This window comes from Phyllostomus discolor, chromosome 9 (assembly GCF_004126475.2).
Source record: "Phyllostomus discolor isolate MPI-MPIP mPhyDis1 chromosome 9, mPhyDis1.pri.v3, whole genome shotgun sequence".
Taxonomy (NCBI): Eukaryota; Metazoa; Chordata; class Mammalia; order Chiroptera; family Phyllostomidae; genus Phyllostomus; species Phyllostomus discolor.
Window position 1 is genome coordinate 18,446,908 of NC_040911.2, and position 12,397 is coordinate 18,459,304.

Sequence of the window (12,397 nt, forward strand, 5' to 3'; positions counted from 1 at the left end):
GGAAGAGTGTGAGTAATAGGACTCGGAGCACCAGGAAATAGGGCAACAGGCAAAACCGAAAGAGACAGGCAAAGGCTCCTGTGGTCGGTGAAGACAGAGCAAGCCTGCCCCCCTGTTTGCTGTCTGGAGCTCCCAATGCACCATCACCTGCCTGACAGGGGTCCCTACGAGGACTGACAGACAGCCCTTGCTCCCACTGCCCTCTGGTTTACTCTCCCCGCACTTGCTCACCGCCGGCCTTGGAGCCCCAGCCCCGCTCAGCAGCAGAGCCCCGCAGGCTGGGCCAGGGCTCCCACTGAGACAGTTCTGCGGCCTGCGCCTCCTCAAACACCATCGGCCACCGGAATGGGCCCCAGACAGCCATCCTGTTAGACCCAGGAGACACCCCGCCTCCCCTCACCCCTGCAGGGGAGGAGCTCTGCTGTGCCGAGAAACCTTCTCCATGGGCCCAAAGACAGGAAAACTTCCTCATGCTTTATGTCCGTTCCCTCCCGCTCTAGAAATAAACCTTTTCCTTGTTCCCAATGGGAACCAATAGTCGATGCGATGTGACTGGGTATTCTCTGTCATTCACCTGCACCCGCCCACGTTCTGACCATCCCAGCTTCACCAGCCAGAATGCAGGGGGGGGGGGGGGGGCCTCAGTGGGCATTCGCTCCCTTCCTACCCGCAACAGGCAGGGCTGGGGCGGGGGCTGCTGGGGGCCAGGGGTCTGAGCACCCAATGCGCCCTCTCAACTGCTCCAGGCCACTCCTGGCTGTCAGCTCTCCCTCAGCTTTGCCCAGGCCCGGGAACACTTCCCTGAGGCCAGGAAAAACCACAATGCGTGTGAGGGGCCTGTGGGGGCAGCCTGACCAGGCAGGTAGGTCGGGCTTTTGTTCCTCAGACAGGCTTTCCCCCCTCCCCCTCTTCCAGGCCCAGGCCCCCACTGTTGGCTTTGGCCGCAGGCTCAGTGCTCCCTCCTTCTCAGAGCTATTTTAAGGTTCGAGGCCAAGGTCACAGAAATTGGGACTTCTAAGGGGTCATCACCCCCAAAGCAATGTTTGAAGGAGGGAGGGAGGATTCCGTTGCCTTAGAAGATGCCGTTCCCCAGCAACACACAAACACACATTTCCCTTCTCTCTGTCTCTGTGTCTCTCTCTGTGTCTGTCTCTGTCTCTGTGTCTGTCTCTGTGTCTGTGTCTGTCTCTGTCTCTCTGTCTCCCTCTCTCTGAATCAGACCCGACCAAACTGGCCTGGTGCCCTGCTGGACCAGGTGGGACAGGCTGGACCTCGGAACACTCTCCACAAACTCGGACTGGGTTTCCCCAGCGAGACTCCATGGGGGGCTGGCTCCTGGGCAACCGGCCTTCAGCCTTCATTCTGCTGTGGCTTCCCTGCTGCCCCCACAGGCTGCTCGGCCATGACTCCGCCCACTTGCCATCCCATCCAGGGGACACTGGCCTCTCAGCCCTTCTGGCTGGAGCAGGGGCACATCCATCCCACTGGGCAGGGGCTCAGGGCCGAGCAGGCCAGAGTGTGCAGGCGTGCCCCCTTGGAGCCACGCTCTCAGGGCTGTGGCTGGTGGCCCCGTGACTGAATACAAGGTCTCTCCCAGGCGTGGCACGTCCACCTGAGTTCTGCGGTTCGCTCTGTTCAGCAGCTACTTTGATGAGCGTTAGACAGGTTTACATTTGGGTTCTGTCCTTTAATGGGGAGAGCAGGAGGCACACAAATAATCGTTGTTTCATTCAGTAAATGTTTACCAGGCACCTGCTGTGTCAGATTGGGGAGGAGGGATGAGGAAAAGGCTGGGTGTGGTCTGGCTCACTGGCGGGGGGCCGAGCCTCGTTTTGACCCTCCCTCTGGAAGCTGGCAGGGGGAGGCTGGCACCAGGCGTGTGCTTGAGGAGGACAAATTAAGGCTGGGTCATTGCCCGGGACCCGGAGCCGTCCTGGTTGCTGGGATGCACGGCCCTTTTTACATCACCAGCTGGGGGTCCCGATGGCCTCCCCACCTGGCTTTCCCACACTGTCTCTGACATTCTGGCCTGACATGACTGCGGTTCCAGTTGGGAAGAACGGGCCGGTCTCTCGCCCCACCCTCCTAGTCCCCGCCTGGTGCCGGCACACCCTGTGGGGCTCAGCGACAGTGACAGTCCGTATACTGCTTTGCCCTGTACTGTTTGGGGTGGGTTTCTTTTTTTTTAATTAATAGACTTTATTTTTTAGAACAGTTTTAAATTTATAGAAAAAATGAGCACTACATACAGAGTTCTTACATAACCCCATTCCTCTCTTCTCCCCACCCAAACTTCCCCTGCTTATTAATACCTTGCACCAGTGTGGTACGTCTGTTATGATGGAGGAGCGAACATTGATACGCTATCATCACCCAAAGTCCATAGTTTACAGTGGGTTCACTCTTGGTGGTGTACAGTCTATGGGTTTTGACAAATGTATAATGACACATAGCCGCCATTACGGCCTCGTAAAGGGTAGTTTTATGGCCCTAAAATTCCTCCGAGCTGCACCTATTCATCCGTCCTCTCTTCCTCCTGGGAGCCACTGATCTTTTACTGTCTCCGTCGTTTTGTATTTTCTAGAATGTCATACTCATATAGTGGGGATCATATGGTACGTAGCCTTTACAGATTGGCTTCTTTCGCTTATAATATGTACTTAAGTTCCCTCCACATCTCTTTTTAAAGGTTTTACTTATTTATTTTTGAGAGAAGGGACAGGAGGGAGAAAGAGAAGGAGAGAAACACCAACATGTGGTTGCCTCTCACACGTCCCGACACTGGGGACCTTGCCTGTAACCCAGGCATGAGCTCTGACTGGGAATTGAACCGGCGACCCTTTGGTTCACAGGACAGCACTCAATCCACTGAGCCACACCAGCCAGGGCCCTCCCTATCTTTTCGTGATTGGTGGCTCATTTCACCTTAGCACCAGATAATACTCCACTGTCTGCATGTGCTGCATTTTACTTATTCTTTCGCCTACTGAAGGACATATTGGTTGCTTCCAGTTTGGGGCAATCATGAATACATCTGCTATGATCATCCACGTGCAGGCCTTCGTGCGGACATAGACTCTCACCTCACTGGGGCAGAAAACCAAGCCCCGAGAGTGAGGTTGCTAGACCCTCTGAGAAGAGTATGTTTGGTTTTGTGAGAAACTGTCTTCCGAAGTGGCCATGCCATCGTACATTCCCCGGGTGTGGACTGTAGTGTCAGAGAAAAAGCTAGCAGCACAGCCTGTGCAGGGTCCTGGGAGGAGCAGCCACTGCCTCCCTGTCACCACATACCCTGGGCTGACCAACCCGAGTCACCTCCCTCAGTGACAGCTCATCACACCAGGCCTCCTCTTGTCAGGTGCAGGCTGGGCCACAGGAGCGTGGTCAGCTCTCGTTGGTGTGCCGCTCCCATGCCGGCACCGGGGACTGAGCAGCGATCACTGAGCAGGGAGCACTCAGTGTTCCCTCGTGGAGCTGACTGCCCAGGGCACAGCCAGTTTCCATGGCATCACCCAAAACCACGCAGATGGCAGGCCCTGTGCCCAGTGCTTCCCTCCAGTTTCTCAGGTAATCCACCCTGTGTGGTGAGAGCTAAGTGCCGTCATTCTACCCACTTTGCAGCTGAAGATTTGAAGCAGAGAGAGGTTAATGCACTTGCCCAAGGACAAACAACTGGTCAACAGCAGGGCTAGTCTGGCCCTGAACCACAAGGCATTATGGCTTCCTGGGACTGAGGGGCCCTGCAGTAGCAACGGTAACCTCTCTGTCCCTTGGGGGCACCTCTCACGGCCTCTGCCCCTCCCCGTGAGTCTCACCCTAGAGGCCTGGGGCAGAGCTGGTCATTTCAGCATCATCGGGCGGGTGGGGGGACATCAAAGAGCCCCTTCCCATCCACACACACTTGCTGAGGGGCTGCTGAGGGGGCTCAAAGTCAGGAGGACAGAGCCTGATCCACGCCCCCACCACCACTGCAGGGTGCTTGTGTGCAGGCCCCGGGATGGGGTCTGGACACCGGGTTCTTCCCTTAACTTTAGCTCAACTTTGGGCAAGTCACCTGCCCTGCCTGTGCTTGGGTGCCCCGGCTGTGAAGGGAGGGATCTATGGGGCTCCTCCAAGTCTGGACATTGTATTTTTCAAAAAGCCAAGAGACTCAGGAAACAGTGTGAATTTGGTGTCACGGGCTGATTGTAAGTGCTGTGACAGTTCCCAGAAAAGTTAGGCAGATTAAATAAAAAAGATTTTATAAATTCGCATCACCTCTCAAGGCAGCCTCTCTCCAAAGGCTGCTGATGAGAGGAGGGTCTTTATGGAAAGGCCATGGGGGCCGAGGCCACGTTGACAGTGGGCTCCGACCTGCCCCCACCCAGGGCCTGCCCCTCCGGGGTGCCCAGGGCCAAACATGGCGTCACACTCACAGGCACTGTTTTATCCTGGACATAAACTTCCACTTGTCCCCAGGCCATGCTGTCCTCTGGCTGGTCCCTTCTAGGTGACATTGTGCAGGCTAAATTTCATACTAAATTGACAGGCCAGGCAGGAACGGTTGGGAGAGCCCCGAACCCGAGGGCTTGGTTTGAACACCGCTGGCACCTGCTGGCTGGGCGCCTCTGAGAAAGTCACTCGGCGTCTCTGTGCCTCCATCTTCCTGACCAGAACTCTCCTGTGGGGGAACTTGCAGGCAGGAGCTGCCCCTTTTCACGTCTGTGTCCCTAGCAGGCAGCAAAGACCCCTGGAGAGAGCAGGTGCTCCGTAAACGGGAGGAATCTATCCTACCTGCCTGACAAGTATGCGGGAAAATACAGGGAGTACCCGGCTTACCATGGTTCCACCTCAGGCCTTCCAAGTTTACAATGGTGTGAAAGCGATTGTGCATTCGGTAGAAATTGGGCTTCAGATTTTTAATGTCGATCGTTTTCTGAGTTAGCAATTTGCACGACGCTCCTTCTCATGATGCTGGGCTGTGGCACAGCTTCCCGTCAGCCCCACGATCACGAGGATAAGCAACCAGCACTCCACAGTGTGGTGCTAAGGCCTTTCTGACCTACAATAGCTTGATCAGGATGTAATCCTATCCGAAGTCCAGGAGCATCTCTACTTGTTTAACCATAAAGCATTGCACAGATACTAGTCAATGTTAACTAGTATTCATGCTAATGTCAATGTTAACGAATACGTATGTTAATGTTAGTATTAGTTGTTAATCATACAGTTCTGATTCATACCTAGACTTTTCCCTGCTAGGAGCCATCTGGAGCAGGCGGCGGGGGTGAGCGTGGGCTCACGTCTGCCTGCGCTCAGCGCAGAGAGGAGGGGCAGAAGTCTGGCCTTCGACAGACAGCGTGGACAGGTCATGGAGCCAGGGGCTGGGGAGATGCAGTCCAGACGATACCCTTTGGCCCCTTTCCAGCCTTTCCTAGAGATTGGAGAAAACAGGTTATTAGTCTGGAGTGTTCCTTAATGACCTAACGAGACCAAGGCGGCCAGATTGTCGGGTTTGGGAGCCCTCAGTCAGGGTCCTTGAAGGCACCTGAAATCCGTCGGGCTCTTTTCCTGGCCGAAGGGGTGAGGAACTCGCACCTCACTCTCCACCGGTGAAGTGGGGCCCGACACCCGGTAGGATGGGTGGCGGTGAGGAGTAACTTTAGCTTGGAAAGCTGCTAGCTTTACATTTTCACCTCGATTCGTAATTTTATTTCTGTTTAAGTTGGAAGGGACCTTGGTGTCCACACCCTCCTTTTGCAGAGAAAACTAAGGCTCAGAAAGGGGGAGAAGCTTATCCAGAGCTCCCATCCGGCTCCTCTTGCCTCAAAAGCCTGAACTCCCTCACCCCAACCCCGCCCCCAACATTTTTACTTGTAACACTACTTTTTAAGGCTGAAAGCACATTCCAAGAAAAGAATCATGACACTGAAAAAAATAATCCATATGCTATTCATTCACTTTCACTCGGAGAAGCTGTTATCTCCAGTGACCTTTCCAAATTAGTAAAACCTGTGCACGCTCAGTTGTTTGTTGCACACACGGAGTCGCACCTCGAAATGACTGGAGGCAACTGCATGCCCATCTGGAATGCTTAGCTGCAGGGCTCCGCGGCTGGCAGGCTGCTGTGTCCCCCCGGGCAGGGGAGCTGTGGTCAGAGTCCCTGAGAAAGGGCCACCTCCGAGGGCCACCGTGAGCAGCCCACAGTGTGCTGGGCCTTGAGCCAGGGCCTGTGGCAGGCAGAAAACTTAGTAACAGTCCTGAGCAGGGGGTCCTGTGAGGGATTTCTTGCGAGAGGGGGCACTTCCAGCATGAACATAAGATAGGACCTAAGCGAGTGTTTTGCGGAGGGCCACGACACTCCGAGAAGGCAGAGGTGGGAGGTGTCTGGAAGGCGTGGTGGAAGAGGGGACCTGAGGGAGGTCCACTAGAAAGAGTAGGATGAGGTCAGGTGGGAGGCGCAGGAAAGGGCTTTGTCGGCAGGGAGCACAGAGAAAGCCCAGGGTAAGAATGGGGGTGCCGTGGCAGCCCACGGGCCAGGGCGCGGAGCAGGCAGAGGTCGTGGTGAATGGGACAGGTTGGGTATCAGAAGGCCACGTTTTGGAGGGTAATGGCAGTGCTGGTGGGCACAGGAGAATTCTGTTTCTCAGTGCTCAGATAGCTCCATCTATGACTGTGCTGTGCAAACACCATGGTTACAAGCCACAGGGTCTGCCTGGCTCAGAGTCACACTGTCCAGCTTGTGAGTGACACAGGTCATTTGATGAACACAGACAAAAGTCTTCTAGAGAAATGCTGTGTGGTCGTGCTGTTATTGCAGGGGCCTTTTTAAAAATTGTGGTAACATATACATGACATAAAATTTACCACATTAGCTATTTTTAAGTGTGCAGTTCAGTGCACTAAGTACATTCACATTGCTGCACAGTCTTCACCACCATCCATCTCTAGAACTTATCTTCCCAGACTGAAACTCTGTACCCATTAAAAGTCCTAACTCCCCATCCCCCATTCCCCCAGCCCCTGGTAACCTCTACTCTACTTTCTATCCCTATAAATTTGTCTGGGTAGGGACCTCATAGAAGTGGAGTCATATAGTGTTTGTCTTTTTGTGGCTGGCTTACTTCACCGCACATAACGCCCTCAAGATTCACCCACGTTGTAGCGTATGTCAGAGTTTCCTTCCTTTATAAGGATGAATAACATTCCATTGTAGGTGTGTATCACATTTTGTCCACCCAATTCATCTGTTGGTGGACACTTGGGTTGCATCCATCTTACTCTCTTTCTTTAAAGATTGTATTTCTTTTTAGAGAATGGGGAAGAGAGGGACAGAGTCATCTATGTGAGAGAGAATCATTGATCAGTCACCTCTCCTAGGTGCCCTGACCAGGGACTGAACCCACAACACAAGCACGGGCCCTGACCAGAAATCGAACCGGCGACTGTTTACTTTGAGGGACACGCCCAACCACCTGAGCCACACCAGTCAGGGCCCATCTCTTGCTTGCTGTGAATAATGCTGCTGTGAATGTGGGTGTGCAAATATCTGCTTAAGTCCCTTGCAGGAGACTCTTGAGCTTTTATTTTATGTTTTCAAAAAGTGCTTTAGGCTTTCAAATTGCCAGGGCTGATGGGCTGGCCCTCGCTGCTGCCACTCCGGGAGGAGCAGGTTGCCAGCTGGCCGTTTCCCACACGTGAAGGCTCTTCTGCCCTGAGCATCGCCCCTGCACCACCCTCTGCCAGGGACACAGGCTGAAGGCCGCCCTCGGCGTGGCCCTTCCCCACACCGCGCTAAGCTGCTTCGGTCTGTGCGTCAGCCAGGGTCAAGGCCTCTTTGCCTTCACTTCCTATCCTGAAGCGAATCAGTCATGTTGCATTTGTCCCTCGCTAAGGTAGCAAGCGTTTTGTGCTCTCGCTTGGTAAGTTCTTTCTCCCACCTTCTAAAACGTGTTTGGCCATGGTTGTGAATGCCCAGGGAGATCACTCCCGCACTGTTCTCCCTCCGAGTCCTGTACCTTCCCCCTGGCCTCCTCTCCCCAGAAAGAACCACTAAAGGACATCCTGTCTTGAAACATCACTACCTCTGGGCATTAATTGCCTCCGCAGATCCGAAACTCACTTAAAACACATTAGAGTGGGGACGCTCTCGGGCAGAAAGGCAGGAGAATTCACAGTTCAGGTTGGCGTTGTCATTAACTCAAGTCTTTGGTGTCAACTCCCTCTCTCACTGAGCGTCCTGCCTGGCCTTACAGTCAACCTCCGTAATGCATTCTCTGGCCTTCGTGGGTCTGTGTCAGCTCTTGAACATTATTTAAATGTAGTTTGGGGCCTGTGCATGCAATTACCATTGTGTTATTATTCAGAACCAGATTGTTAAGATTCAGGCAGCTGTACAAGGAAATGCCCTGTGCTGTGAGGTCCAATTTAGGAGGGCCTTCCGAGCCGGCGCGCAGGGTTGCTAGGCAACCCCATGCTACAGAAGAGGAGGCCTCACTCCAGAGTGGGAAGAAGCCCAGCGCCTTCAGGGAATTGGAGGCAGTGGTCAATCTGAGACTGGCATGGCGCCGGGGAGGGGGAGGGAGGCAGCGAGGACCGAGCCCACAGTCGGGGAGGGGTGTGATCCTGTGGGGAGCCAGGGGCGCCCACCCAACTAGCACACGCCGTTCCTGGGAGGGGAGAGTGCTGCTGGGAGTGAGAACGCAGAGAAGGTGCAGAAGCCCGAGGTCAGCCAGGGAACTGCCGAAGGATGCTCAGAGCAGATGCTAATATGCTTCTCCATCCGTTTCTTCTCTTTGCAGGAAATGAGCAGGTTTGCAGGGAAACTGCTCGCCTGAAATTTAAGACAAAGGCGTCGTTGCTTGTGAGTATGAATTTTGCTTTTTGAGGTCTGTGGTTTGACAATGTTCCTGGGCAGTGGGCGGGTTTCCTTGTTTGGGGAAGGGAGCATGACCTTGATGGAATAGACTTTCTGTTCTTCTGGAAGGCGCCTCTGGTTGGGTGGGGCTGGACCCAGGATTGTAAGGCTTCGAGTTGAAGGCACATGATTCAAACCCCGGCTCTGCCCTCTAAGTGAAGAGCGCTCCCACTGGCTCGTGAAAGAGCCTTCTCCCTTGTGGGCGATCGGCGCCCGGAGAGCAGGGCTCCTCCAGGGATAAGGCAGGTGTGCACTTTTTCACCCTGAAGCCACAAACAGTTTGTGCAATTCTAAGTTTGCTGCTAGGTGGACCCTGTTTAGACAGTAAATTCTCATATAGGCCGTTTAACAGTGTGTTCAACCAAGAGCATTCATGTAACCCAATCCATTCCTTGATCTGAGAATATCTGGTGCTACCTGGAGCCCCTGAGAAAGACGAGAGATGCAGCAGGCCCAGGCTCCCTTACAGAGTCGCCTTCAGTCTAGTGTGGGAAAAGAAGACCACACTGGCGCAGGAGACCAGTAAGACGCGGTGTGAATGGGCAGACAGTCTGGCTCTGGCTCTCACGGCACGGGTAGAGATGCTCGTGAAAAAGAGCAGCTAGAGAAGACTAGAACTGGAACTGGACTAGTTCCACACTGGAACTGGGCTGATGGGCAGGGAGGTCCAGGGCGGAGGATCCAGGACTGGAACGCCCAGCAGCCTGGTAGAGGGTGTCCTAGACGTGCTTCTGTCTCTCGGGCAGCTGGTGAGGCTGGGCAGGGCCAGGTGGTGAAAGGCTTGAAGTGGCTTCACAAATGGTTCATGTGCAAAGAATCAGGATGGAATAAAGTGTCCCTCACCTGTGTAAATAAAATTAAGTTTCTGTCAGTCTGTGACTCATGGCGTGAAGGTGGCCGCTGTATTTGATATCAATGCAGACACTGAGTAGATTGTAGGAGATTCACAGTTCACACTGGCGATTCTCCCTGCATTTCACACACACACACACACACACACACACACGGCCTTCCCCAGACAGCTGCAGCCTAGGGCCACCAGACACACATGAGGTCAATGACAGACACACCATGAGCTCCACAGGGACAGTCACCTGGACAGTGCCCCTGACGTCCACTTGCTTGTCTCTGGGGCCACTTCTCCTGCAGGAAACTCTGTGGTACTGTGCCCAGGATGAGGGGCAGCTGGGATTTACTTGTTTCACGAAGGTTAATTATTCATTCCAAGCAACCAGAGGCAGCTAACTAGTTCAAAATCTCGAGAACAGCAACCAGTACTTCCGGAGCGTGACCAACGTGCTGCACATACAACGGCACTGCCTCACGTGAGCCCCACGAGGCTCTGCCAGATACTGCCATTTTGCATTTTGAGGCTCAGGGTCGTTAAACATTTTCCTTAAATCCACTCAGCCATACGTGGTAGAGCTGATGTCCACACCGACTTTCTTTCTGCTGCACATTAACTGTGCGTACACATATGGTGATGGGACAGGCCTCTGGTTCTGCCCCTGCTCCCCCCGCCCCCCCCGCCCCGCTCTTTATTCTGGGGAAGAGGAGTACTCGGGTGGTCCCATGGGGGTCTGGTTGTGGGAATGGTCAGCGTTTTGCTGCGCTGGCTCTCATGGGTATGTAGGGTCAGCCTGGTGGTTTAGCCAGGCAGGAGGGTGATTTGGGTTCTGGCCTCAAGGAAGAAGGCTCACGTGTGCTTCTGTCGCCAGGGCGACCCTCTGGAAAGACACAGGAGGGCTCCATTTGGAGCCACTGGTGACCGATTCAGGTCGGGTCCCTAGAAGCAGAGCCTGAGGCAAGGATTCAGGTGCACTGGATGTGTGTAGGGAGTGCTCTCGGGGGACACTCGTCAGGGAGAGAGGAGAGCCTGTGGCTTGACCCGTGTGACTTGCACTGCAATGACATCTGTATTGGAGGCGAGGGGCCAGTCTCACGTATCCCTTCATGGCGCATCGGCACCCGGAGTGGTGCTGCCTCCAAGGCATCCCCTTGACCAAGAGCAGGGGTCCGAGAACATCACAGGTGACAGCAGCTGGGGAGTGGGTGCCCCAGCCGGTGAAGGGGACCTGTGTGGGGTACCTGTTGCGTTTACCACCGTGCCTGGGAGCCTCCCTGCTGCGAAGACAGCCAGGTGTAGCTTTCACCTGACCTGGCGGTCGTTTTCATTCTAGCATGTTCGCGTTTCAAAGAGTACAGTTATTAAAATAGAAATCAATAGTGTCGAAGTCTGTTTTCACCGAAACAACCGTGTGCCTTTTAACTGTAATTTTACGCTCAATGGGTAATACAGTCTCGTGGCTCTAAATTCAAAAGTGCCAAAAGGTACATGATGAAAAGTCTTCTTCCCGATGTTCCTGGGATTTGGGGTAACTTTCCAGTGACAGCCCATGCACACCCACAAGGAGGTGGTTCAGATTTCCAGGGTTGGGGGAGTCTCGCGAGGGCCGGGTCAGGAGCGGGCAGCGGGGCGCTCCCAGAGGCCTGGAGTGGAAACGGAGGAGAGTGATTCCCTGAGGCGGCTTTCGGTGGAAGGTTCAAAATCCATGAAAACTTCCCAGACATGTCCAAACTCCTTGGAATTCCTATATGGGCAATAGATACAAGAATTGCACATTATTTCCTCATTAGGGCAAATCACATATAAAGATTTTGAGGTGCTGTCTTGTAGCTCTTGAAATTTCTAAATGTGTAAAATCATTGAAAATGTTACTAAATTCACTTTTTCATTCAAATTACCACGGTGTCACGACATTGATCATGTAATGTCATCTGCATGCTGTTCGAGGACTCACCAAAATGAGTGTTGCCCCCAAAGAGGGTTGGGGGCCGCTGCAGTGTCAGACCTCGGGAGTCTCCACTGCGGTCCCCTCTGATGAAGTGGCTGGGCTGTGATCTGGAGGCGCTTTCTCATCACAGCAGCGGGTCAGTGGTGGAACAGGCTCCTTTGTTGGGGAGCTCCCTGTCGTAGGAGGTGTCGAAAGAGCAACTGGGTCATCTGTCAGCAGAGTCGCACGGGAAATGCACCCTATGGGACAGGCAGGTTTAGGAGACTTCTCAGGTCCTGTCATAGCTCGGAGTCTGGTCTGTGCGGCTTTGTTATCGTTATTGCCTTTAGAGGCCCCTTAGCTCGCTTGGAACCCAGACTCTCAGGCTTCCCCTGCGTGCGTATCTTCCAAATTTCGGTTGCACAGGTTTTGTCTGATGCCTGTAAATGCCCACGTAGAACCTACTGTGTAACCACACAGGCCTGGCATCTATGTTTTTCTCTTGCAAATGAGCTCCCTCCTCCTAGTTCTTCTTCACGTTGATGCTCTCAGGCTGCAAGCAAATCCTCTAACTCGGGCATGACCTGTTTAAGCCCGAAGGCAGACGTTGGTGGCTCCCCCACAAGGCAATGAAAAAATCTCATTTCCGTCCAAGAAATAGAATCATTATCTTGATTGAAATAATATCTTTCCCCAACCTGCAACCAGATAAAGCATCAAATTGGTG

General features: G+C 53.7%; 1 protein-coding gene across 1 annotated transcript in view; it reads left to right on the top strand.

Moving 5' to 3' along the window:
- Positions 1–12,397, top strand: part of ZBTB7C (zinc finger and BTB domain containing 7C) — a 298,354-nt gene that overhangs the window by 162,177 nt on the left and 123,780 nt on the right. Inside the window, exon 3 of the mRNA XM_036010240.1 lies at positions 8,781–8,842. The gene's annotated coding sequence lies outside the window, so the exon portion shown is untranslated. The remainder of the gene's footprint in view (positions 1–8,780; positions 8,843–12,397) is intronic.